Source organism: Astatotilapia calliptera, chromosome 12 (assembly GCF_900246225.1).
Source record: "Astatotilapia calliptera chromosome 12, fAstCal1.2, whole genome shotgun sequence".
Taxonomy (NCBI): domain Eukaryota; kingdom Metazoa; phylum Chordata; class Actinopteri; order Cichliformes; family Cichlidae; genus Astatotilapia; species Astatotilapia calliptera.
Genome location: NC_039313.1, coordinates 35,793,331 through 35,819,465, shown reverse-complemented (window position 1 = coordinate 35,819,465; position 26,135 = coordinate 35,793,331). Strand labels below are relative to the sequence as shown.

At 40.4% G+C, this 26,135-nt stretch overlaps 1 pseudogene; it reads right to left on the bottom strand.

Annotated features, from left to right (window-relative positions):
• Positions 1–14,047: 14,047 nt before the first annotated feature.
• LOC113033374 (GTPase IMAP family member 8-like) lies at positions 14,048–16,850 on the bottom strand (annotated as a pseudogene).
• Between the last annotated feature and the right edge of the window lie 9,285 nt (positions 16,851–26,135).

Sequence of the window (26,135 nt, the reverse complement as noted above, 5' to 3'; positions counted from 1 at the left end):
ACCCTCAGAAAATGGAGGCGCTGCTGGGCTTTGATGTGTTTGTAGTCCAAGATAGGTCTTCGGAAATGTGGGTACAGTGATGTAAATTGCAAATATGAATATAGTAATACAAAACCAAAAAACCAAACTTAGCAATAAAATTAATAAAAATGTCAGTTACCCACAGAGTTACAATAAAAATAGGTTTTTAATCTGGACTTAAAACTGGCACTGATGTAGCTTGTCTAATATGGAGAGGAAGGTTATTCCAAATGTGAGCCGCAATAGAGAACGTTCGGTCTCCTCTAAGCTTCAGCTGCGACTTAGGAACTGAAAGCAACAGATGCTCAGCTGACCGAAGCGAACAAATGGGGACATGGGGCTACAAGAAATCAGACAAATAAACAGGTGTTCAGACCATTTAGAGATTTAAAAACCAATAAAAGGACCTTAAAACGGATCCTAAATTCAATTGGAAGAAAATTTAGAGACGCCAAAACCAGAGTCACATGCTCAAATTTCCTTCTACCAGTTAAAAATCATGCCACAGCATTTTGCACTAGTTGCAAGCGTGACAAGGTACTCTGCCCAACCCCTATTAAAAGGGAATTGCAATAATCCAAAGATGAAGTAATAAAGGTGTAAATAACAGTTTCCAAGTCACGCTTGGAAAGAAACGGGTTAACCTTCGATAAATGTCTGAGGTGATAGAATGCTGCTTTTTATTATTATTATTATTATTATTATTATTAATAATAATAATAATAATAATAATAATAATAAATAATAATAATAATATTACTATTTGGGGTCTGTGTCGTCTACTGTTCTGTCCACGTTTGTATGCAGAGTCCTGCGTTTTGGGTCCTACTTTCCTCATCCCCACGGTGACAGTTTCACAGTGAAAGGTTTTGAATCATTGAGTTAAACCAGTGTGTCTCTAAGTGAAGAATTACGAATTATAGTGTGCCTCAAAGTTAATGTTATTTCCAATCATATTCTAAGTTCATGTTCCAGAGTCAAGTTTCTAGCGTGTTTTAAGTTTACATTCAGTTGCCGCTGGCCCTCAGTTCCAAAGAGTGTTTTTGAGTTATTCCGTGATTACTTTGAGCAATTCTAGGTTTGTCACGGCCCTGAGGCTGTGGACTCAGTGTTTTTCTGTGTTGTATTAGTTATCTTTGATTTCATGATGTGTTTTGATTCTCTTGGGTTTGATTTCTGTCGCTAGTATTCCTAACTCCCTAGGTCCTTGGCATTTCTTGTGTTCTCCTTCTTAGGTCGTGGTTCTGTGTTACTTCTGTTAGTATTCAGTCATCTCTGTCAGTGTGTCTCTTATGTCACTGTATCCACTAGTTTAGTCCACGTCTGTTCAGTTTCCTGTTTTACTTTGAAAGTCTGTATACTATGTCAATGTGTTGTGTTTTGCCTCCCCTTGTCTTGTCATGTCTGATGAGTCCCAGCTGTGCTCTCCTCCTGTTTCACATTCCCTAATCACCTCAGTATGTATTTAAGCCCTGTGTTTTTCCCTGTGTGCGTCCTCCACGTTTGTTGTGTGTGTATCCATGGTCGTCTACCTTCAGCATCTCCTGTCTAGTTAGTTTAAGTTGTTGTTTATGTATCGTCTAAGGGTGACTCTCCAGCAAATAAAGCCGTTGTTTAAGTTAATGTTTTGTCTCCGAGTCCTGCACGTGGGTCCAGCCACTGACAGCCACACAACTCATCGTGACAAGGTTATGGTAAGCACCTTAAGCATCTCTCACCATTGTTCGCTGTTTGAATCAATTACACCACTGTAAATAAAGCTTGGTCACCCTCGGTCCCTGCGTCTCCGAGTGTTGTCTGCCTTAGAGTCTGTTTCCCCCTACTGGCCTCTGGGGGTGACAGACTGTCATGCTAACGATGTTTTGTGTGGGGCCGAACCAGCCACTTCAGAGATTAAAACTCTTTCCAGGGCTTCCCCAGATGCTGAGCTTCAGGCCTCAGCAAACTCTGGACCCCTAGAGGCTATGGAGCCAGTGCAGGACCTTCCATCTGCAACTAAGAGCTCATTTGAGCTCATCCAGTCCACTATAAACTTTGGATTATTGTCACTGGCTCAACAGGCTGTCTGCACTGTGCAACCCCAGGCCCGGCACCCTCTGCTTCATCCCAGCCAGAGGTCTCTGCACCTGGTGGATCTGCGTCCATCTCGCCAGCTCGGGTTTCAGAAGAATCCATCAAGCCTCACGTCACATCAGCTGGGGGTTCAGGAGTACCCGTTGAGCATCACGCCAAATCGGCTGGGGGTTCTGGAGAGCCAGCCCATTACGTCTCGTCAGCTGGCTGCTGAGGAGAACCACTCCAGCTGTCTCTTTGGCTCTCAGCGAAGGCGGTCGCATTTTTCTCCTCTCTTTTCCCTTATCTTCCCTGCTTAGCTTCTTATGTCCTTGTCTAGTCTCGTGTTCTTTGTATTACTTTCTCTGGAACACTCTCTCACAGTCTGTGTCTAAAACCTAAAATTATGGATTTGATCAACTGGTCTCTGAATGCTATTGACACCCTTTTCTCAACGAGAAGTCTGGGCTCGGGAGAGCCCGAGTGCCCTGGAGGGACTTTCCCTGCCGGATACACGACGGACGGGTGGCAGAAATGGAGGATCGTGTGCCTGGCGGGACTGTCGATCGAGGACGCTGAAGATATCTACCTATTCGGAACCATGATAACAGGGTCCTTGCTGATCGGAGCTGGCTTGGCCCTGGCTTATTGGAGAATTAAGAAAGCGGAACCAGCTGTTCAAACCCCCCCAAGGCTGCCCGCTGGGATCAAAACGACTTCTCAGAATGGGCTTACGGAAGGCAGCATGGTTAAGAGCATGGAGGCGCTTGGGGCTGCAGTGAATACTCAGAATAACATCTCTGAGCGGATATTGGGATACATCAGGGAAGAATCCGCTCAGAACAACACCTATGGACAGAAGCTGGAATACATCACGGATCAGTTGGCTGTGGTCGTGAGGTCTCAGAATCTGCTCTGTGATCAAAAGAGTGACAAGACCACGGAACTGAAGGTAAATAAGATCATGCAGAAACTCGCAGCTATCCAACAGGAGATTGAGAGACCAGTGTCGGAGTGTTAAAAACAGCTCAAAATTCTCATGAGTTGTTTGTAAAAGAAAAATCACCATCATAATGTGGCTACCCCTTCGGCGCCAGCTGTGGGCTCAAAGTTGGAGCCGAACAACAACACCCTGATAACGACTGTGTTTAGACTGTTCTTCCCATTCTATGCAAGGCCACCTGGGTTGGCTGGAAGACTGTTTACTTAGCCTGGCAGGGCGAAGGACACAGTCTCAGCTGAACTCTGGACACGCACACACAGACATATATACACATGCAGATGTACACTCATCCCCCCTCCCCCTCCAAACGCCTTCGATGCTTATTCCCTTCCGATGCTGACGGGGATCAAGGAGACCAGCGTTTATGCTGCAGGCCCGGATGTGCTGTCTAAGTCGGCTGTCTCTCACCCTTTACCGCCCCCTGTTGCTTGTCATGTGTTTCTTTGGTGTATTAAGAGTTTTTTCATGTGCAGAGGTGTTTTTTCTGTTCTCAAACTGATCTCCCTGTTGGAGCTCAGTCTGGGGGGAGTTATTTTTTCTCCTTATCTTTCCTCATGTTGTGCTTTTCCATGTTATACCTCTCTGACCTGTCTTCCCCATGTATGGGGAGATGGGTAAGATGGCGCCGCCATTGCGTGCAATAGGTCGGCAGCCTTAACATGAACTTTCCCCTTGTGGGACTAATAAAGGTATATCAATCAATCAAACCACCTTCGGCTACAATCCCGTCGCCTGCAGCGCCACTGCCAGTGGCATCTACTCTGTCGTCTGCAGTGCCACCACCTGCTCCACCACCTGCGGTTGCCATGCAACCATCTGGTCCAGCTCCATCACCTGTGGTTGACATACCGCTGTCTGGTCCAGCTTCGACCCAGCCAGAGGTCAATGCCATGCCAGGTTACGTCCACGTGCAGAGTACCTGGTGCCTGCCAGATCACCTCCAGTTCCAGCACTCCCTGCGCCTGCCAGGTGACGTTCGCCGCCAACAAACATTTTTTTTTGCGATGGGTCTGTTCAGTGAGTCTCGTCTGTTATGTGTCCTGTCTGTCTAACCCATGTCACGTCTGCATCATATTTATGGTTTCTCTTTTACTTTGAAGGGTACTTGTGTTCAATGTTCACTGCTTTAGTTTAACTTCCACTGTGGTGTCATTTGGTTCATTCTAGTCAGCTTTTCCTCCATGTTCCCCACTTCCCCTAATCACCTCAAGTGTGTATTTAAGTCCTCTGTCTTCCTGTGTTCAGCATTGTGTCGTCTGTGCTACTTACCCCACATCAAGTCACAGTATTTCTTGTTATTCTTACAGATCATGTATAGTGTCCTTAGTGTTCATAGTATTCGTAGTTGTCATAAGTATAGTCACAGTTTATTCATAGTTTTCTGTTTTACCATAGTCACCTCATTTTAGTGTCCCTAGTTCGTTTCTCCCCTTGGTTTATTTTCATGTTTATCAGTAATCCAGAGAAGGGGTGGTTTAATAAAAACAAGTTCACTGTGTAAAGCTGAAACCTACAACTTTAACATCTGTAATCCCAGTTTACAAGGAAAAAATAATTAAGAAAATAATTTGTTTGATTTATATTATTATGATTTATTTAATATAGGGCTTTGGAGTTGACGTCACGCCGCAATGCATTGTGGGAGCGCGGCACCATTTTCGGGGTCTACGAATCAAAACAAACACACTGTGTTGGAACGACGATTACAAGATGCTTAAAAGCAGCTCAAAAGAGAATGGACTGTGTAGAGATCGATTTCGTTCAGAGGCGAAGCGGCTGTACTTGCAGAAAATAGCGTGCATCGGAAATGTGGACCCGTATGAAATACGGCCGTGGAGTAGGAACCCTGAAGACCAACCGCTATTGACGTAGCCTGACATATTTTCGTACCTTATCTGTGGAGTCAGTGCGTACAAGTCATCATTCAAACAAAGGTAAGTCAGCTCGAGTACTGCGAGTGAAATGCGTTTGATTTCCCTGCAAACATTCATTCATGAGGGGAAATGACAGTGAGAACATGTGGAGGCTGTTAGAGGGATAACATAGTGAGTTCAGTGCATTGATGAGACACTGTCCTGAAGGATTTAGTTATTCTTTATGGTTAAAGAAATTGCAATGATTTATTCATATTTATTATAAATAATCCTAATTATACATCTTGCTTCCATGTTTGTATCCTGTGTCACTAAAAATACATTTTGTTTTAGTTTTATACATTATACACCTGCAGAATCTCCTTATCATATTAAGTGATTCATAATTGTCACTTTATGCTTTCTCCATCTCTACAGTGATGACATCCTTGCATTACATACTTTAGGTTCATTTTCTGCAGGCAGGTTTCTGACAGAGAACAGACAGATTTACACTATAACCTGCAGCGATGGACACATAAAGAAATGAAAAATTACATGTATGTGCTAACTTTCTAAACACTTTGTTACATTTATGATAAAGTAGATAAAACACATTTGTGTCGGCCTTGGGTCATTAGTTCTTGTCTTTAAATGAACTTTGTGTGTGTTTCAGGTCCTGCACTCTCAAAGACTGAATGAACCAGCATTGCAGCCATGGGTCACTGTGAGCATCACAGGGAAGGTTGAAGCCACCCACTGCACCTGCATGGCCGGAGTCGCGGAGACCTGCACCCACGTCACTGCTCTTCTGTTTAATGTAGAAGCAACAGTGTTGATCCGTGGCACAAGGACTGTTACAGATGAACCTGCATACTGGGTTTTGCTGGGTAATGTGACCAATATACAGCCAGAGGTTGGCCATAAGATAGACTTCTCCTCTCCAGCTGCCCAAAAAAAGGCTCTCGATCAAAACATAAACAGACCATCCGTATTGAAAGGTAAAAGGAGCCGTCCTCAAAAAAGAAAAATCCCACCTGCTACTGTGGAGGAGTTGTCACTGCTATTGGATACTTTGCTGGAACACAGTAAAGCTGTGGGTTGTGGGAATGACCCATAATGTTTTATCTAGGGGTCTAGATTTATGCCTGCAGTGCACTGCCGTGTAAATAATTTGCATTTACTGGATATGTACTGACTGAGTCCCGCTGTTCAAAAGTTGAATAAAGAAACAAAATAATCTTGCCTTTTTTTTTTTATTAAAACCACTTTATAGAACATCACATCAGTTACAATGTAGAATCCATGTCCTTTATAGTTTACAAATGATAAAATGTTTACATAAAATCATGACAGTGTTTACATGATATCATCCACTACTAACATTATTTACTGTATCTTTTGAAAAAATACTGCCATTTATACAGCAAAAGACTTAAGAATATTTAACAGGAGCAGGTTTCATTTTTCCCTGGTTTTATTATCACACTGTTCACCAAACGCAGCAAACCTTCACCATCTTATCCAGGAGGGTCACCTCTTCACCCTCACATGGAAGAAGTAATCTGATTGGCATGGTGGTACGTTTGCAGCAGGTCGCTTGTGTAGCGCTGGAACTCAGTCACGATGTTTCATCCATTTCATAGGCTGGTTTCCTGCATTAATGCCAAATAATTAGCAACTCTATAAAGAGAAGGTAGTTCTGCAAAATCACTCAGTAGGATGTTTGTTCTAGTTTGCTATGAGCTCAGAGTGCATAGAAAATAAAACTAACAGGCTATAAAGAGTGATATGAACATATTTAGAACTTACCGGAATGAAAATGTCTGGAGCACCAACAGATATTTGGAGATGGAAGAGAACTGGAGCTCGTCTCACAGCTGCTATCCAGGCTAGACGCATTAGTTTGGTAACATCCGACACACGAGCTGCCTCATGTTGCTTCCAGGTTGGGAAAGAATGAAAAGACAAACTCTTTTCAAGCTTATTCTCTTGCCGGTCGTGCGATCGAACATTGCAGCCGACCACACAGCAAGTACGAACCATGGCTATGCTTTCGCTCCTTTTTCACTTAGACCCCCAAAATGGCGGATCGGGCAAAAATCCATTCCACGCCCACCCCCGTGACATCACGCTCCAAAGCCCTATACTGTTGAATAAAAAAGCCATACATAATACACAATGTAAAACACGAAAAAGGTCCTGAAATATGAAGAAAAATGCACCACAGGCTTATCTCCCAACAAAAAAGTTGTAATATTAAGTGATAATAAAAAGCAAATAGTTGATGGTTATAACCAATCCCCATAATTGATGAGTTTCAGAAAAATACCTAATATCACAGAACTAACTCTACATATTTCAGAAATGTAATACCACGTTTTCTGTCATGTTTTTATAAAAAATATTTTTGATCATAATGACAGTTGGTTCTTTTCAAATAAATATAGTAATACAGGACAGAAATCCTCCAATGCAAACAAAATTCTGACATTGAAAAGTTTCCCTAATAAGAACAAGTGTTTAATTAAATATAACTTGATAAGGGAAAATGTGTCCTGGAACTAATACTAATGTAATGTATAACTACTGTGACTAACAATTCAATTCAATTTAATTTAAAACATCACCTCAAGGCGACTGATGTTTTGTTGTTGTAATACCAACGCTATTTTACCTTAAAATAGAACATATTGTCAGCAGAAAACACGGTTCACTGAAGCATACTGAAAACTTTGTTATTGGGAGAGAAGTCTAATTGTGTGCCGACTAGCTCCTTTTGATTAAGACAAATGTAACCCAGGTCCCACGTAGCTATGGTAAAGCTAGAGTATATAGTACAATGAGACTGGGCCTGGGTTCATAGTGCTACTAATAATGATACCTGATACCCTCTAATTTAATTAATAAGTACCACCACAACTGTATTTTACACAAATTAAATCCCTCACCAGGTATTTATTTAGACAGCAAAGAAATTAATAAAATAAACAGTTACTTTTATAAAATGAATTGAATTAAAATAAACAAACAAAAATACTGTAAAAGTGACTACATGGATTTTCAATAAAAGATTATCAACACAAAATAACTTTCTCTTAGGTGCCAACTGTTATTTCAGTTACAACAGCTCACACCTTTAAAAGGGATGAATTTCAACCTTTGATAATAACTTTGATTAAAACTACACACTTACTCAATTTAAACCAAATTTATAACAGTGGGCCCACACACACACACACTTTAACCTGTCCACACTACACCTGTAGCACAGTACTCGTTGCAGGCCTGATTCGAAGTTCGGGTGCGGTGAGGCCTAAAACTGATGGCCGCTTCACTCAAACTGAGCCATAAACAAAATATGTGCACTCTAGTTTCAGTTAGTACTCACGAGTCCAATGAGTTTGTTAGTGGGGCAATCAGAAACGGGCAGTTAGTAGGGAAGACAGGGGTGAGAAAACAGCAGGGTCCATCCGGGCAGAAACCTCTCTCTCCCTCTCCTTTCAGAGCGTCCCTCGGCTTCTAAACATATTAAAACACTTGAGCTACAATACCAAATGCTATCACATAACGATTTAGCATTAGCATGCTTTGACTGAAAATCACAGAGCTAAACATACAGCATGGCATCACAGCACATAACGCAGTAAGCTGCGCTAATTAGCAAGTCGCTAGTTAGCATCACATATCACGCCATTTTACCACTATAACGAATAGTTACAGTACAAATGTCAAGGCACACAGTCTCATTTACCTCTTGCAGATCACAAATAAGTAATATCAGGACCACGGGTAGTTGACCTCAATGATACACTTAGATGCAAAATCCACACCACCTTTGCCTTACGACATCTCTCTCTTCGGACTTAGCTTCTGTGTCCGCTCTGGTGATGTGCGGATCGATACTGAAATATCGATTCCTCCGATACCAGTCATTTATGTTCTAAAATCGATTCTCACATTAAAATATCGATATTTTAGTAATTTAGGGTAAATTTGTAGTTTATCATTAACAGAAACACAGTGGAAAGAAACTATATCATTTGGATCATCTACATTGGAAGGGACTACTTCCTCTTCCGCCTTTCATAGTCATGTGCGAAATATGGCTGTATAAATGTGTGGCAGCCCCTTGGCGTTACAACAATCGCTGAGTGTAATTGGAGTTGTTGGACGTGGTTTACATCCACAAACAGCTGAGACGTGGTTTGCGAAAGAAAGAAGAAAGTGAGGTGTTGTGGCAACACCACTAACCTTGTCAAACACCTCAGAGTAAATCATATCACAGAATATGACAAGCATATGTTGAGGTGAACTGAAGAGGAGGAGTGGGATAGGTGATGCTAGGGCGAGACAGAGTCCTTTAGTGCTGCAGACAGGCAAGGTGTTCAAATAGCGCACAACTTCAGTTTTTTTTATTTCTATATGATGAACTCTGCATTATTAAGTGATAAGAACAAGAAATCTGATGTCCTGTAATCATTATGACGCTATAATTTGAGATACAATAAAAGATACAATTAATAAAATAAGCTTTTGTACAAAGTATCGGTATCGGATCAGTATCGTCGATACCACCCTGAATTTTACTTGGTATCGGATCGGAAAGGAAATCAGTGGTATCACACATCACTAGTCCGCTCCCACAGATTCACACACACCTTACTCGTCCCGCCCCCATAACAGAGAAGAATGACATTAACTGGCTCGTCAGCACAACAACCAATGACAATACAACATTGAGGTAACTGACATTAAATGGGTAAATAACTTAGGTTACACCCCAACATATTGATTCTGCACAGAAAATGAACTCTAAATCATGAAACCCTTTTATTTATTGGACTCTTAACTGTAAATGAAATACATTTGTACCAAAGCATATGATTTTTAAACCTTTTATCAACTATAAATAACTATATATATACTATATATATTTTAACCATTTTTTTTATAACAGTAGACTTTTTTTCTTTACCCTGTAAGCCTGAATAATTTCAGACAGGGCTACACAAAACTAGATAGACCAGCAGCCTGGCATAAACAACATACCTAATTATTTCTTTGTTGTGTGGGACCCAAGGGCTAACAGGATTCACAAAGTTAACCAGCATGTGAACAAGAAGTGCAGTCTTTTGAAGTGTCAAAGGTAAATCAGGCTTAAGAAGCTCGCACAGCGGGAGGCGTATATCTCTGTCATACCAAAAGCAGGGAAGGATAAAACTGACCCCAGAGGTTATAGACCTATTAGCGTATTAAATATAGACTATAAACTATTTGCCGCGATTTTGGCTAGGAGGTTGAGTACATTGATGCCCACGCTGATAGAGGAGGATCAAACAGGCTTCATTGGTAACAGACAAACACACGATAATATCAGAAGGGCCATTCATATTATTGACCAGATACCTAAAGGGAAAACTGGAACAGTTCTCATTGGGCTTGATGCGGAAAAGGCATACGATACGGTCGGGTGGGGATTTCTGTTTCATGTGTTGAAGAGATTTGGGCTATGTGACAGGTTTATTCAATGTATAAGAATGATTTATATGTCTCCAACAGCGAGGATCAAAGTTAATGGAAGCCTCTCAAATCGGATAACACTACAACGTGGCTGCAGGCAGGGCTGCCCGTTGAGACCCCTGCTCTTTAACCTTTTCATTGAGCCGTTGGCTCAATGCATCAGAGAAGATACTCGATTGGAGGGGGTTACAACAGGGAATGTGGAAAATAAAATTTGCTTGTATGCAGACGATGTGCTGGTAGCGCTAGGAAAACCGGAAGAGGGAATTCCTCTGCTTATGGAAACACTGGAAGAATATGGCAGACTGTCTGGTTATAGACTGAACATTCAAAAAACTCAAATCTTGACATTCTTCTTTAACCCCTCAAGACAATTGGTAGCAAGATATGGATTCGGATGGCATCAATCTCAAATGGAGTATTTGGGGATCCTGCTGACAAAAGACCCTGCATTGTTATATGAAGTTAATTATAATCGGGTGAACAAGAAGATATACGAAGATCTGGAGAGGTGGGGTCTGCTCCTCCTCGATCTGGGCAGCAGAGTTAGAGCGATAAAGATAAATATCCTCCCAAAGCTGCTATATTTGGTTGCAGCACTTCCAGTTGAGGTTCCAGCAAAACAATTTAGGGAGTGGGATATGCATTTCTCAAGATTCATATGGGGAAATAAAAGGCCGAGAGTGAAATATGCAACAATGCAGCTGCCTGGTGAGCGGGGGGGCATGGCTCTACCGTGCTTTGAGGATTACTATCTGGCAGCCCAGATCAGACCTCTAGTGTGCTGGTGTAAGTCTAAGTTTGAGGCAAAAGGGAAGGACATTGAGCTTTCCTTGATGGATTTCCCAATACAGTCTGTTCTGGGGTCCCTTGAGAGTTTACCACAGGCATATCAGATGCAAAATTTATGTGTAAGTTTTTCCCTGAAAAAATGGGCGGATGTGATTCAAATTTTTGGTCTTAATAGGGAAATAGGGTTGCTGGGATGGCCAGCGTATCTCCCACGCTTCCTTCCAACATTGTTAGACCATAAATTCACGGAGTGGTCCAGGCATGGAATCACTGCAATCTGTAAGATAGTTAAGCATGGGGAGCTGATCAATTTTGAGGACATGTGTCAGATTTACGAGATCGGCAGGGAAGATTTTTATCGCTACCTACAGGTTCGGAGCTTCTTCCGGAAGAAAATTAGAATGCTTGACGCAGATGCTAGTGGGGTGATCCGAATATTTATGGATGCTTATGGTGAGAACATTATAAGAGGTACTATAGGCAAAATATACAGAAGTTTTACAGCCATGAAAAAGACCTCAACAAGATATGTCAGTCATCGATGGGAAAAAGAAGCAGGTATAACTATCTCAGAGGAAGATTGGTTGCGGATGTGGAAGAATGTGTTATCTACCAGAAATTATTTAACATGGCGAGATTTTGGATGGAAGAATTTAATTAGATTCTTCATCACACCAAAGCAGAAATCCAAAATAAGTGGTTCAGGCGCTTCATGCTGGAGGGAGTGCGGGGAGGTCGCTGCAGGTTTCTTCCATGTCTTCTGGTCATGCCCTAAACTAAAGAGATTTTGGGAAGAGATTAAACAAATGGTGATGGATGTGCTGGAAGTAACACTGGACTTCTCCTTTAGTACCATGTACCTTAGGAATATTCCTGAGGATATAAATAACAGAGACTCATACTTACTGAAAATAGTTATGGTTGCATGCAAAAAGGCAATTACTAAGTGTTAGTTACAGACAAGCCCCCCCATACGGAAGCTGGTCATAGACATTATTAACACAATTCATCATATGGAACTGATTACCCTCTCACTGCGGCTACAGAAGGAGAAAGGAGAGACACTTTGGGAACGATGGGATCGTTATACGTCAAGAGACTAGAAACTGATACCTCTGTGATGCAGAGGGACAACTGCGAATTTGTTTGAATGGAACATGCACCTGTGTAATATGTAGTATGTGTAAGTAAAACAAGGTGTTGTGTATTTTGGAATATGCGAACATATGTGACTGTGTTGGTTTCCCTTGCCCTCTTTAGTTCTGTATGTAAAATAAGATGAAAATCAATAAAGAAAAAGTATTAAAAAAAAAAGAAGAAGCTCGCACAAACACCACGGACAGAGAAGAGCCCATCAGCTGCGTAGTCTCTGACTGGGGCCTGACGTCATCCAGCATACGCATTTTTCCTGGCTGGAGTCCTGACATTTTCCAACAAGGGCAGTTAAGCACTCTTTGATCGGGGTCCATCATCATCAGATGTAGGCAAAGATACAGTCTCTGGTTGGGGCTGTCTAGAACTCTGGCCCTGGATTAGCAGGTGTGACATCCTCTAAGTCATAGGTGTCAAACTCTGGCCCGCGGGCCAAATTTGGCCCGCAGCCTAATTACATTTGGCCCACGAAGCCATACCAAATTACTATTAGAGCTGGCCTACTGGTATTATACAGCTAATATATATATTGTTTAGTATTAAGCTTTGCTTGTTCCATATTCAGTTTTTCAGCAAAACGTGTTTGAGTCCATAAGAAAAGATTCATTCTTATATCTGGAGGAATAAATATATTTCAATAAATATTAACGTTAGCCCGCGACTTTGTTCCAGTTTTGAATTTTGGCCCACTGTGTATTTGAGTTTGACACCCCTGCTCTAAGTCATAATAAGATCTAATTTCAGTGGCTCTGGGGATTTGGATGAGGTCAGGTCTCAGATCAAGTTCAGGGAGCTCTGTTGGCACAAGCTCTTAACTTTCGAGACCTTATCTAGTCTGGAAGGCTGGAGCGCCACTGGGCATTTAGACTCAATACCTGACAGGACTAGCTTCAGAAGCTCAGGACATCTGGATTCTGGACCCTTTAGTAGTTTTTAGTATTTTAATTCTGTAATACTTTGTACTAAGGACTCATCTAAACTTATCTTCCTTCAACAGGACATAATGTGACAGTTGGCTGATGTCTATTATTGTGATGTTACAAAATGGAAAAAAGTTTTATAGGTTTCTTATCTATGGGTTGAGACAAGAAGTAGCAACCACAACAAATTGTGGACAACAGTAAAGATGATTAAAGTTACATTATTAATGTGTGTAGATGAAATATCTCTTTGTGACTTACCAGTTTTGTTCATGAGACAAAGCACAACTTTTCCTCCTCTGAAGTTCATAGTCTCTCTTTCAACTCACTCATCTCTTTAGCATGTTTTTTTCTGTATTTCATCTAGTTCTTGCCTGGTACCGTCTTCATCTTACGTTCCAAGTTTCCGTTTCAATCCATTCATTTCTTTTTCATGCTTCTTCTGCAGTTCATCAAGTTTTTCTCTCTCATTTGTTCCACTTTATTTTAGAAGCTCTTGTTTGAATGCCTTCAGGTTTTGCTCATGTTGTTTTTGTAAGTTATCCAGTTCACCCTTCTGTTTTTGCTGATGTTGGTCTAAAAGTTTGTTTCAAATCTGACATTTCTTGTTCATGTTTGATGGACAGCCTGTTTCTTTCTGCTTTCTGTTCCTCTGTTTTTTTAGATCCTAGTTCCTCCTTTAAGTTTTTCATTTCCTCTTTTTGTTTCTTCTTTAATTTACCAATTTCTTCCTTTTCCTCTTCTTTGTTATCCTTTAAAAGTCTTTTTTCACACCTTTCCACCTTCGATCTATATGATTCCTGCATTGTTTTTATTTCAGTCTTGTTTTCTTTCTTCTGAGTTAGAAACATGAGGATTCATTCCGTTATTTCTGATTTATGTTTATCCTGCAGTTCATCCATTTCTTTCTTCAGACTATTTTCTTTGTGGTCTGACAGATCCTTTAATCTTTCGTATTCTCCCTTCTTGTCTTGCATGTCTTTCTCATGTTGCTGCTTCAGTTTCTTTATCTCGTCAATGTGTTTTTGAATCAGTTCTGCAAAACCCTTCTCCTTTTTCTCTCTAAATTCATTGAATTCTTCAGCTTTTTTTTTTTCTGTCTTCTTCTTTAAACTTCCCCATGTCTTCCTGCATGTTCTCAGTTTGTTTCTGATAGTTCTCCTCTAACTCTTTCAGCTTCTCTTCCTGTTCTCTTTTTTATTCTTTCCTCTTTTTCTTTTCTTTCATGTTTCAACTTTTCTTTTACTTGATCATATTTTTCTTGAAGCTCCCTGATTTTCTGTTCTTTCTCTTTATCTTCTTGTTTTCGTTTTTCCTCCAATTCCTTTATTTCCTTCTCCCAAGTCTTTTGCTGCTCTCTTGTTCTTTCTCTGTAATGTTCACACTCTTTATCGATTATTTCCCTTGATTCTGACTCTGATCGTAGTTTTTCCTCAAGTTCTTGTATTGTTTGTTCCCATTCTCGTCTTTGAAGTTCTTCCTGTTCTCTCTTCCTCCTGTCTTCTTCTTCTCTGAGTTTTTGTTCTTTCTTCCTCTCTTTGGACTGAATGTGGATGCTGTCCTGAAGTTCTTTAAGTTGTTTCTCTCTCAGATTTCTTTCGTGATCAATTTCTGCTTTCTGTTGTTGCATTGTTTTTTTCATCAACTGTATTTTTTCCTCATATGTTCTTTCAAGCTCCTCCTTCTGTCTCTGCATCTCTTCTTCTTTCTCCTTCAGGATCCTCTGCATTTCTTTCTGTATCGCAGTTTCAGCCTCTTGCAGCATCTCATTGGTGTAGTAGTTGCCTCCATTTTCCTTCACCATGGTGTTAATCTTTGTTATCAGCTCAGTCACTTGTGTGCAGTTGTGCTTATAGTTATTGAACACATGGTATCTCCCTCCACAGTCGGAGATCAGCTTCTTAAAGGAATCATCAGAGTTTTCAATGTATTCTTCAACAGACACCTTTGCATGTTCCAGTGTATCTCCTTTTGTGAAAAGAACAATGGTGAACTTCTCGGAGTTCTTCCCAAAGACTTTCTTGATCAGTTCCAATGTCTCCTTCTCCTCTGCTGTGAGTCTCCCAATCTGTAACACCAGCAGGAAGACATGTGGTCCTGGAGCCAGGAGGCTGATGCATTTCACCATCTCCTCATTGATCTCTTCATGTGTTAAACTGTTGTCAAAGAGTCCAGGAGTGTCGACCACAACAACAGGATAACCGTTCACATCACCCTGTTCTTTTTGACAACGTTTGGTGACCGACTTTTGGAAAGGGCTAGATAAAAATATATCTCGTCCTAGAATGGTGTTTCCTGAAGAGCTCTTTCCACAGCCAGTCTTTCCAATGAGCACAATCCTGAGACAGTCTGGGCTCTGCATCTGTTCATTACCTATAAAATGAGTTGGAATGAGTTAAATTGGATACTGACAGTTTGAATATTATTAATTAAAAGGGAAATGTTTACAACATAAACATAATGGCATTTATAAAAATGTGCATTACTTACAGCTGACTGTACCTTTTGTTTTCAGGTCCTTAAGTTCAGCCTGCAATTCAGTGATACATTTCTCTTTTTCTAATATATTTTCTATTTGTGCATTTGCAAAGGTTTCAGTTGTGTAGCTGCATAATTTGCTCTCTTTAGATTTTAGAGTAATTTTTTCCAAAATGATGAAAATCTTGAAGACCTCTTGTTTGTCCTTGATGTTGACGACAACTGATCTTCCTCCACAGCTCTCACAGAGCTGCTGGATGTTCTTGTTTCCCTTCATAAATTTACCAACAGCTGGATCTGTAGGATCTGAGTCCACAGTGAACAGAATCATGGTGAAGTCATTGACTCGAGAGCCGAATGTGTCCTGTGTCTCTAACTCTCTCTTGTCTTCATCAGTGAGGGGAGCCACAGGTAGGACCAGGATGAAGGCATGGACACCCTCAGGATCACAGAGGGAGATACACCTGAGTGATTCCTCCATCACTGCCTCCTGAGGTTTTCCATACAAGGCAGGCAGCTCCACCAGGGAAACCCAACGTCCACACACCTCTCCCTGATGTTTAACACACTCTGATGAGTTGCTAGGTGGATCAAACCTCTTTTGTCCCAGAATAGCATTAACTGCTGAGGCCTTCCCTGCTCCTCCAGGTTCAGAAGAGGTTTTGATCTGTTAAACATTGCCACAAAATCTGCTTCTTCATTTAAAGTCAAATATCCTTCTTTAGTCTCCCCCAGAATTTTTTTAATTTTCTCCATCAATTCTTGTTTGAAATCGTTTTTATCAATACTAAATCTATGCACCCTTTCTTGGCAGTCCTGGATGAGTTTTTCCACTGAGTTATCCCTTTTCCCATTGTATGTCATAGAAAACATTGAGTGTTTAAAAGCCTCTTGACCAAACAGATTCAAGATGAATTTCAGAATTTTCCTGTTCTCCTCAGTGAAATCAGAAGGTTTCACTAACAGCAGAACATTTGGTCCAGGATGACAGAGCTTCACACACCTCTTCAGCTCTTGTCTCACTCTTTGCACAGACAGATTGAACAAGTCTGGCATTCTCACTACTGTTGTTGGGTTCTTGTTCCACTCGCCACTGGCTGCCACACAGTGTTTGGTTGAAGGTTTAAGACTAACATTGCTCTCTCTTTTTCCAGTGATGATATTTTCCAGTGCTATTTTTTTGTCATCACTCTTTCCAAACAATACGATCCTCAGTGCACATCCTGTAAAAAAAGATCAAATAAATCATATTGTAAATAAATAAAGATCTTAAATAAATCATTATACTTCCACTGGAATTTACATAACATACAATTTATTCTTATGTTTGGTATGAATCTGTAGTTAAGTCTGCTGGAATTGCTGCTACTAGAAAACATTTACTTTCGTAACTTCTTTTTTCTTCTTCTTTCTGCTCCTCTTTAAACACTTATACCCTCACTATCGCTACTCTTTGCAGCTTCACTGCTACACCTGTCTCCCTCTCATTCACACACATGTAACTAACCTCTTCCTTTGAATTCTTTCCTGTGCTTCTTCATTCTACCACAAGGTCTCCTTGTCCTCTTTCTTCTGTCCAGAGGTTAAAACAAACATTTTCTTGGCAATTTCCCTCAGCACTAAAGATGTGCTTTCTACACCCAACAAACTCCAATTGTTAAAATGGATTTAACTTGGAACTGGCTACAAACTAAAGCGATTCGCACATGACGATTATCGTGGTCAATAGCCATTGACCCAGAATTTTGTATTTGGATATTAAAGTTCTTTTTATTATTAAATATTTTCCTTTTTGATTATTAGTGTGCTTATTGTTTACACTGTAAACCCCAACAGTCTACCTGACTTATAAAGTTTGTGGCTATAACAATTGAAATTCCTCACAAAGTTGAAACAACTTAAAACTTTTCTGTTCGGTTAACGATTCAAACAGTTATAAAATTGTACATGGCTTAGAAGTTAAGAGTAAATACTGCTTTCTTAATTATGACTTTTGAGTAAATGTTTTTTTCTGAGCTCCGCATGTGTACGTCAACTACGTCATGACGTTTTCTCTCTAACCTGAACGACGTTGACAGAAAATTCTGTTCAATATGGCTGCCCTTCTCGAGTGACTGCAGAGCACATTTGGAGAAACTTGTAAGTAAAACAGAACCTTTGTTATGTTTATTTTTTCCGTAAAAAAGCAAGTATATTAATATGTTGCAGGCAAGAACTTCTTTTCGAATGCGCTGTTGTGTTAAAAAGCACAGACCCAGGTGGTAAATAGTTGTTCGCTGTTGTTCGCGCTCTTTTCCAAACATAGATTATGTCGTCAGTTTTACAGTTTTACCCGATTAAAACACAGTTTTACTAAGAATCACACACAAAGGGTCTTAGTGATATTTTAACGACCCCTTGCCAACGCAAGAAAGTTGGCGTTTTTACAACAACAGCCTCATTGTTCGGCAGGCTTTTTTTTTCCTCTTCTCATTAGCATCATTCAAAAGTGACTTAGCTAGCAGTGGCAACTTCTATCTAAAACAATTGAAATATAGCAAGGTTTTGTATATTTAGTGTGCTAATAAGTAGGGGTGCAACGATACACAAAATTCACGGTTTGGTTCGGTTCGATACTTTGGTGTCACGGTTCAATATTTTTTCGATACAAAATAAAATGTTCATGCCTTTTTAATTTGTCATTTATTAAAATTATAAATATATATTTTAACTCAAAAGTACAGTTTTTAAATTTAACCCTAACCCTTGTGCGTGTTTTTTTATTTTGACAGCGAATGCGCACCTGTGGACCACTTATGTGCAGCCCTGGTTATATAGTTCGTCATATTGCAGCCACAGGAATTCTTTTTTCCATGAAAACATAAAGCTGCACTTTCTTTTTGCCTTATAGTCTGATTTGTCATAACTTCTCTGTTTTGTGGTAAGCTTTTCTTTGGCTGTCACTTCTTCACCCTGACCTGTCTTATTTGGCTCAGCAGAATTGAAATGCTTTTACACACGCACTCACATAAGCTCAGCGATTCTCTGCGCGATCAACCTCTCACATGTTTAAGCTGCGGGAGATTTCACTTGTCATGTTTGCATAGTAAGCTAACGATTGATAAGACGATGTCAGAGGAATTGGTGCACAAATTATCATCACTCACAGATCAGTGCTGTCGCTCTCTATACACAGTTCACTCGATTGCAAAGTGAAAGCAAAAAAACAAGCGCAAATTCAAACGCGATTTCAATATGTCACATATTGGCAGTGGCTCACCGATGCCAATGACATAATTACCCAGCTACATTTCTGAAAGAATGCAAAAGCATTGACATATATTTTTCGTACAATAGCCCGACAGGCAGGGCAGAGATAGATTTTGGTAGCCGGACTGAAAAAAATCGCTAGCGTCCTAGCCCCAGGACGTCGGGCTAGCGATGATGTCGGCGTAAATGTGCAGTCATATTCGTTGTGTTCCCACTAGTGCTTTCAGGTTAACCTCGTTAAAATGACCTTAACGCCACAACACGGCAAATCTCCGTTGACGAGCTACCCCTGATTAGCCCCATGCACGGGGCTAGAGGGCCAACACGTTAACGAGCTAACTGCGCTAACACACTAGCTCCCACCCATGTAATTGAGCATTGCGTGGCACATCCAACATACTGTTTTACTTTAGTCCATGACTCGCTTACCTTCAGGGTCATACGTCACATGAAAACCAAAATAATTCCAAACGCCAGATCTGAATGAGGGTGGGGGAGGTCCATGTTGCCAGGAGAGCTTAACTTCTGTCTCGCTAGCTTGCCCTGCGCTCTTCCTTCTGACGATGCTGTCTGTGTGGAGCGCTCAGTGGATCTGCGCTCGACAGTGCAGCCTAGGCGGAGTAGTTGAACACAGATTCACTGAGTGCTCCACACAGACAGCATCGTCAGAAGGAAAGTTGATAAAATAAATTAAAAATTTTGTATTGTTCGATACATATGCGTACCGAACCGAAAGCACTGTATCGAACGGTTCAATATCGATACGAGTATCGTTGCACCCCTACTAATAAGGTTATCAATATTTTTATTTTTTCTTCCAAGGCTGAAGACCGAAGAGAAAAAGACAGAAGAAAAAAAATTCAGACTGCAATTGATTTCAGGTGGAGACAGTAAACACAGGTGAGTTGAAAGATCTATTGAAGAGTCCTTTCTTCATGGCCATTAAAACATTTTTAGGTTAAAAGACCTGTGTCATGAATCGCTGTGCGGCAGGCAGGAGTTGGACCCAAAATGCAGAACTCAGACTCAGGGGATGAACTCAAAATCACAGCTTTAATTGCTGGTCACAGAAAACGAGCATACAAAACTAAACTGGGAAAATATAAACTCACACCTTGCAGAGCGGCACACGAGGAAACACACAGCTTGAGGGACAACGCGACACTGACTCAGAGAAACACAGGGTTTAAATACAATGGGAATGAGACACAGAAGGAGAGCGCAGCTGGGAGAAATCAGAACTGACGAGACAAGGGAGCAAAGTAGGATACACTCACATGAGACACAGACCTTCAAAGTAAAACAGGAATTAGCACAGATGCAAACTAGACTAGGGGAGACAGAGCAAGTAAGAAACACAGAGGGCAGCTACCAAATACTCAGAACTAAACAGAATACAAGAACACCAAACTAAGACACTACACTAAAGAATACGCTGGGACAACAAAGAGAACTAAGAACATAATACAAAAAACTCAGAGGCACAAGAAACTCAGAACACTGGGTCACTGACCCAGGACCGTGACAACCTGTTTTTTTTAAATCATGCCCTGGCTTTGTCACACTGAATCATGTTGAAAAGATCTATTTTCATGGCTCCCCCCATTACCATTTCCTTGTACTTCTTTCTACCAGTCTATTTTATTTTGTGACATTAACATCTTAAATGTACCCCTAATTATTAATAGCTGTGTTAGTATTTATAATGCATTTTTTTTTTATCATGTGCAGATCTACCAAGGGTCAGTGGCACAGTTCACCTTTTGTGGTAAGTTATAACACTTCATATGTGGTCACATAAGTAAGTTGTTTCATCAGCTGTTCAGTTCTTATAAAATGTTGTATAATTGTACCAAATCACTGAGGATACATCCAATGTGTAAATCACAATCAACAATTTTACTGTGATATTCGCTCGTGTTTGGAGAATCTCCATTATCTTTGTTACTGAGTTTCCATTTTTGTAGGGCCAAATTTGTATTAAAAATTAATATTTTCATATGATGTGAAATGACTCAATCATTTGTAATTTTTAGAAGAAACCTTTCATTAAGTCCCTTAAGGTGAAGATTTCATATATTGATCATGATAAATTTAACACAAATTAAAAGTTTCACTGATAAACACACAGTCAAAGGAGCTTGCAAAGAAAAGCGTCTGGACTTCTTTAAGTTACTTGAAGACGTTTCACCTTCATCCAAGAAGCTTCTTCAGTTCTAAGGTCAAATGGTGGAGAGTCCCAGATATAGACCCACTAGGTCAGTGCGCCCCAGAGCAGCTGTGGCTACAATGTAGCTGCCATCGCCAGTGTGTGAATGTGTGTGTGAATGGGTGAATGACTGAATGTAGTGCGAAGCGCTTTGGGGTCCTTAGGGACTAGAAAAGCGCTATACAAATGCAGGCCAGGCCATGAAATAAAAAAATACTTTTTTTTTAGAAAAATAAAAAAAATACAAATTATGTAATGCAAGAAGCTAACACGTTAATGTACATTTTTCGTTACAAAGTAACCCACTACACTGCTGAATGTTTTGCTAGATTACAGGTCATGCTTGTCACATTCTCTCAAACCAACCTTACTTATTTAATTGGGGCGATCGTGGCTCAAGAGCTGGCAGTTTGTCTTGTAATCAGAAGGTTGGCGGTTCGAGCCCCGGCTCCGACAGTCTCGGTCGTTGTGTCCTTGGGCAAGACGCTTCACCCGTTGCCTACTGGTGGTGGTCAGAGGGCCCGGTGGCGCCAGTGTCCGGCAGCCTCGCCTCTGTCAGTGCGCCCCAGGGTGGCTGTGGCTACAATGTAGCTGCCATCACCAGTGTGTGAATGTGTGTGTGAATGTCTGGATGACTGAATGTGTAAAGCGCTATACAAATACAGGCCATTTACCATTGATACTGTGTCTATTCCGGGCGGACGCATTGGATGAGTCGACCCTCATTGACACTCCAGTTGCCCTTCTCACTATGGTTACCGACAGCGCTTCCCAGTCCAGTCCATTTTACTTCCTCAACCATGACTGTTGTGGTGAAAGGCGACTAGGTGATGCGTGATATTCCCAGATTTGCAGATGCATTTGCTTTATTGTTTGGCTTGATCTATGCTCTGCATTTAGACTACCCCAGGAAGCTGGTTCACACATTTGCCTTTGTCCAAAATATCTTCATGGGGCTTGATGACGGCAAACCCCTGAAACCCCTACCTACATGCTCTTAAGGAATATAAGGCAATGTTTGTTAGGACACGCACTCTGTTACTGAGCACTTTGTTTGAAGCACTTTAAGCACTTTAAGTTTACTTTGGCTTTGGGTGGATTTAACTCCATCAGTTTACCTAATTTTCCTATACTTGACTGCCTTATCTGGTTATTTGGAAGCTGATCGTCTTTGTACCCATTTTAAAAAATTGTTTTTCATTTCTATTTAAAAAAAAGTGATTAGTATTTGATTTTTTGTTTTGCATTTTTGTGTATTTTGAGAAAGATGCAATTAGGACTGATGTCGTCCTTTGTGATTTTATAAAAAGATAAATGTTCTACACAGAATTTATAATGCTCACTTTATGGTGCCGATGTCCATGTTAGTGGTTTTATAAAAACATTTGTGATGTTTTTAAATTTTCATGAAAAAATGTTAAATAAACAAAATGTAAAGTAACTGAATTTCCGTACTTTTTTTTTTTTTTTAGTAGTCTACACTCAAACATTGAAACATAAATATCTTTTAATTAACAATCAGATAATTTGAGTTTAGGTTCTAATATAATTGCATTGTGTTGCATTAAAATAATAAACTACAAGAAACACAAAAATATTGAAATTAAAGTATACAGTCTTTTTGAGTAAAGCTCAATTAATAAAATATAAAATATAATTTTAAATTTTTAGGTTAACAATAAATACAAATTTTGAGTAGTGTTTTCTGTGTGTTTTACCAGCTGTACTCTAGCCAGATCATCATCGGGCTCGTAGCTGAAAACTAGCTTTACTTTATTGTCTGGGTCAACTTTGCTAGCGAGAGACAGAGAGAGGCATTGAAAGGCTTCAATGGAACTTATTGTTTCAGAGGAAACACGAACACAGTCAAGTCTTAATAGCTTACTTACAGCTGGTCTACACTGCCCCTGAGGCTACATTCTTTAGGGCGATGCCTGTAACACTCTGCCTGTTGCCCTCATATTAAATCATTTTTTGAACAATAATTTTTCATTATGCAGGTCGCAAGTAGAGGTGACATGAGCTGTGAGATTGAGACACAGACATTAGAGCCTCTTAATTTTTGTTTTGTTTGGGTTGAAATTGACATGAAATTACTAAAAAATAGAGAAACAGGAAAAGAACCGCGGTGTATTTATTTCATCAAAGTAACTGTATTCTGAACATCAGCTTTTTAAACAGTAACTGTAACGGAATCAGTCGCTCATATTTTGTATTTTAAATACATAACGCCGGTACACATAAACTGTTCTCCAGAACACTGTTCACCAGCCAGCATGTTAGAAAGGCTTGGAAATATTTTGGGTTTTTTTGCATTTGAGACTTTAAAGGACCCTACATGTTTTTGTAGTGATAGTGAAGAAACTGCTACACGACTGTGGAGGAAGATATCAGCAACAATCAGACAGATCGCACAGAAGTCAGAGAGCTGCTGACAAAGGCTGATAACATGGTGAAGGAGAATGGAGGCAGCTGCTTCAACAGTGAGATGTTATCCAAGAGCCCAAGGCAGTGATACAGAAGGAAGTGCAGAAGATCCTGAAGAAGGAAGAAGAGATGAAGAAGAAGGAGGAAGAACTTCAAAGAAAGTACAAAGAAGAATTGTAAGCAATGAAAAAGAGAATTGAAAGAGAGAGAGAGGAAACTGAACAGGAGATTAAAAAAAAAGAGAGCGAAACAACTCGATGAACTGGAGGAAATTATTCAAAAAGAGTGTGAGTGGAGAAAGAAAGAGCATGAAATTAGAGAAGAAGAACACAGGAAAAGGAGAGAGCAGGAAGAACATACGCGACAGCAGTGAGAACGAGAAGGTCTGGAGAAAAAATCAAGTCAGAATCAAGAGAAAAGAAAATCCAGAACAGGAAAGAAATGAAAGAACAAGAAGAAGCCTGGTAGAAGCAAAACAAGAAAAGTGGGACAAACACAGGAGTTAAATCCAACAGAAAGAGAAGATAAGATAGATCTTCATCACTGTTACTAAAACAATGAAACACATTTTGGCAGCTCTCTTTTGGCAGCATGTAGGTTTTTACATTCAGATTCTGAAAGTAAAAGAGAAGCAACGCAGCAAAAAATACAACCTGTTGCATGAAACCTCATGAAATAAAGAGAATGAGCTGAAAGACAACACAAGGAGAAAAAAGAAAAACTGCATTCACTGCTGGACTTAAAGAAGAAGAAAGAAGAAATAAAGGCTTTAATGGAGAAATCCACAAAGAGATGCTCCATCTGCTGATGACCCGTCCCACTCATGGAACTCCCACAGAAATCTCACTGTTAGTCGCTCATGAAATTAAAATATTGATTAATAATTGAATGAATTTTCACACATTGAGCTCACACATGCTGCACAGTGTAAATGCTCAGTTAATCCTGAATAAAGAAACATTTAAATACTTCCAGTTACGTCCTGTTAAATATTTTTATATCTGAATTTTTCATAATCAGCATTCAGCATAAAACTTTTACATCAGTTTTATGCTGAATGCTGATTTTTCAGGCTAACATGTGCAAAACTCTGATTTTCACTTTGCTGAGGTAAACGCTGTAAACATGTTTGCAGGTTTCTCTTTGTACTCAGCGTCTCTGATTTCATGTTTTTTTTTTATTTGAGAAGAAATCACGAGAATATGTTTTGATGGCTGGTGCAAAGACATCTCCTCAGTTTGAAGAAAACTGTGCGTTTGTACTATTTTCCAATATTAAAAACATAAATCAGTGAATATAACGATCTTCTGTGCTTATTCACTAACAATGTTTTTAGATGCACTCTTGTCAATACTTGAGACTTAACTGCAATCAGCCTGCAGAGCCTTGAAGTAATAATCTGTGTCAGTCAGCAAGTCTTCGTTTCCTGACGGCTAATTCTTCGATGCACAGGACGGAGCTGCATCTCTGACAGACACTGTGCGGAACGATCTTCAAGTCTCTGCATGTCGAGTTTCATGAAAAGCAGTTTGGCTTCATGAAGAACACGCATGACTCTCAGGGAGACTGCGTTTTCCGACCAGTCCAGGAAGTTTCTGCTGCAGCTTTCAGGCCTTTTTTGGTCTCTGTGTGGTTCCATGTTAATCAGTTTGAGAGGGAGGAGCCTGCCTGGTTTCACAGACACGCCTCCGTCTCCCTGAACAGGCCCGAACCAGCCGGAGAATGTGGACAATGTCGGCTCTGCCTGACTGCAGGGCGACAAACAGGAGATCTAAATCAGCGTGCCGAGGCAGACCGGTGCGTCGCCTCCCTGCAGACCGGTCGGTGCTCTGCAGCCAGGCGACACGATCCAAACAGTAACAGGGAGGAAGAACTCAACGTTTCCCCTTATTTTAATGCAACGTGGTTCACTTCCTTTTAGGTCTCCCCAAATCTCGTGCAGTCTCTTGAGATTGGGTGATCTGGTTATGGTGTAACATCCACGGTGATAAAAAGATGTGTTCATTTAAGTGTGACTGAATCTACAAACTAGCTACAGTCAGAATGATGTGTGTGAATATTTCTGGGCAGTTTGTGTGTGAAACAACAAAAACAGGTATTTTTGATTTTCACCACAGATGATCTCTCAGCTTCACATTGATTTTCTCAGTGAAACTTAGACTCTGTCCCGTGTTGCTGCACAGTGACGTACCTGACAGCAGAGTCGGGCTGCTCTGCTGTCAGGTACGTCCATATAAGGAAGCAGCAAACCTGAGAGTTAACAGATGTGTACAACTGTGTTCAATGATCAATAAAGCTTTGAAATCTGCTTCCATCTATAAGTATTTCAATATTTGAACCTCAGGTTCTGAATCTCTGCTGTGAGTCCTGCATGTGTATAATTTAAGTTTCTGCAGCGTTCAGATAAATCTGTGAAAGTATGAAACGCTACATGTTGTAAAACGTCCTCCCTCCTC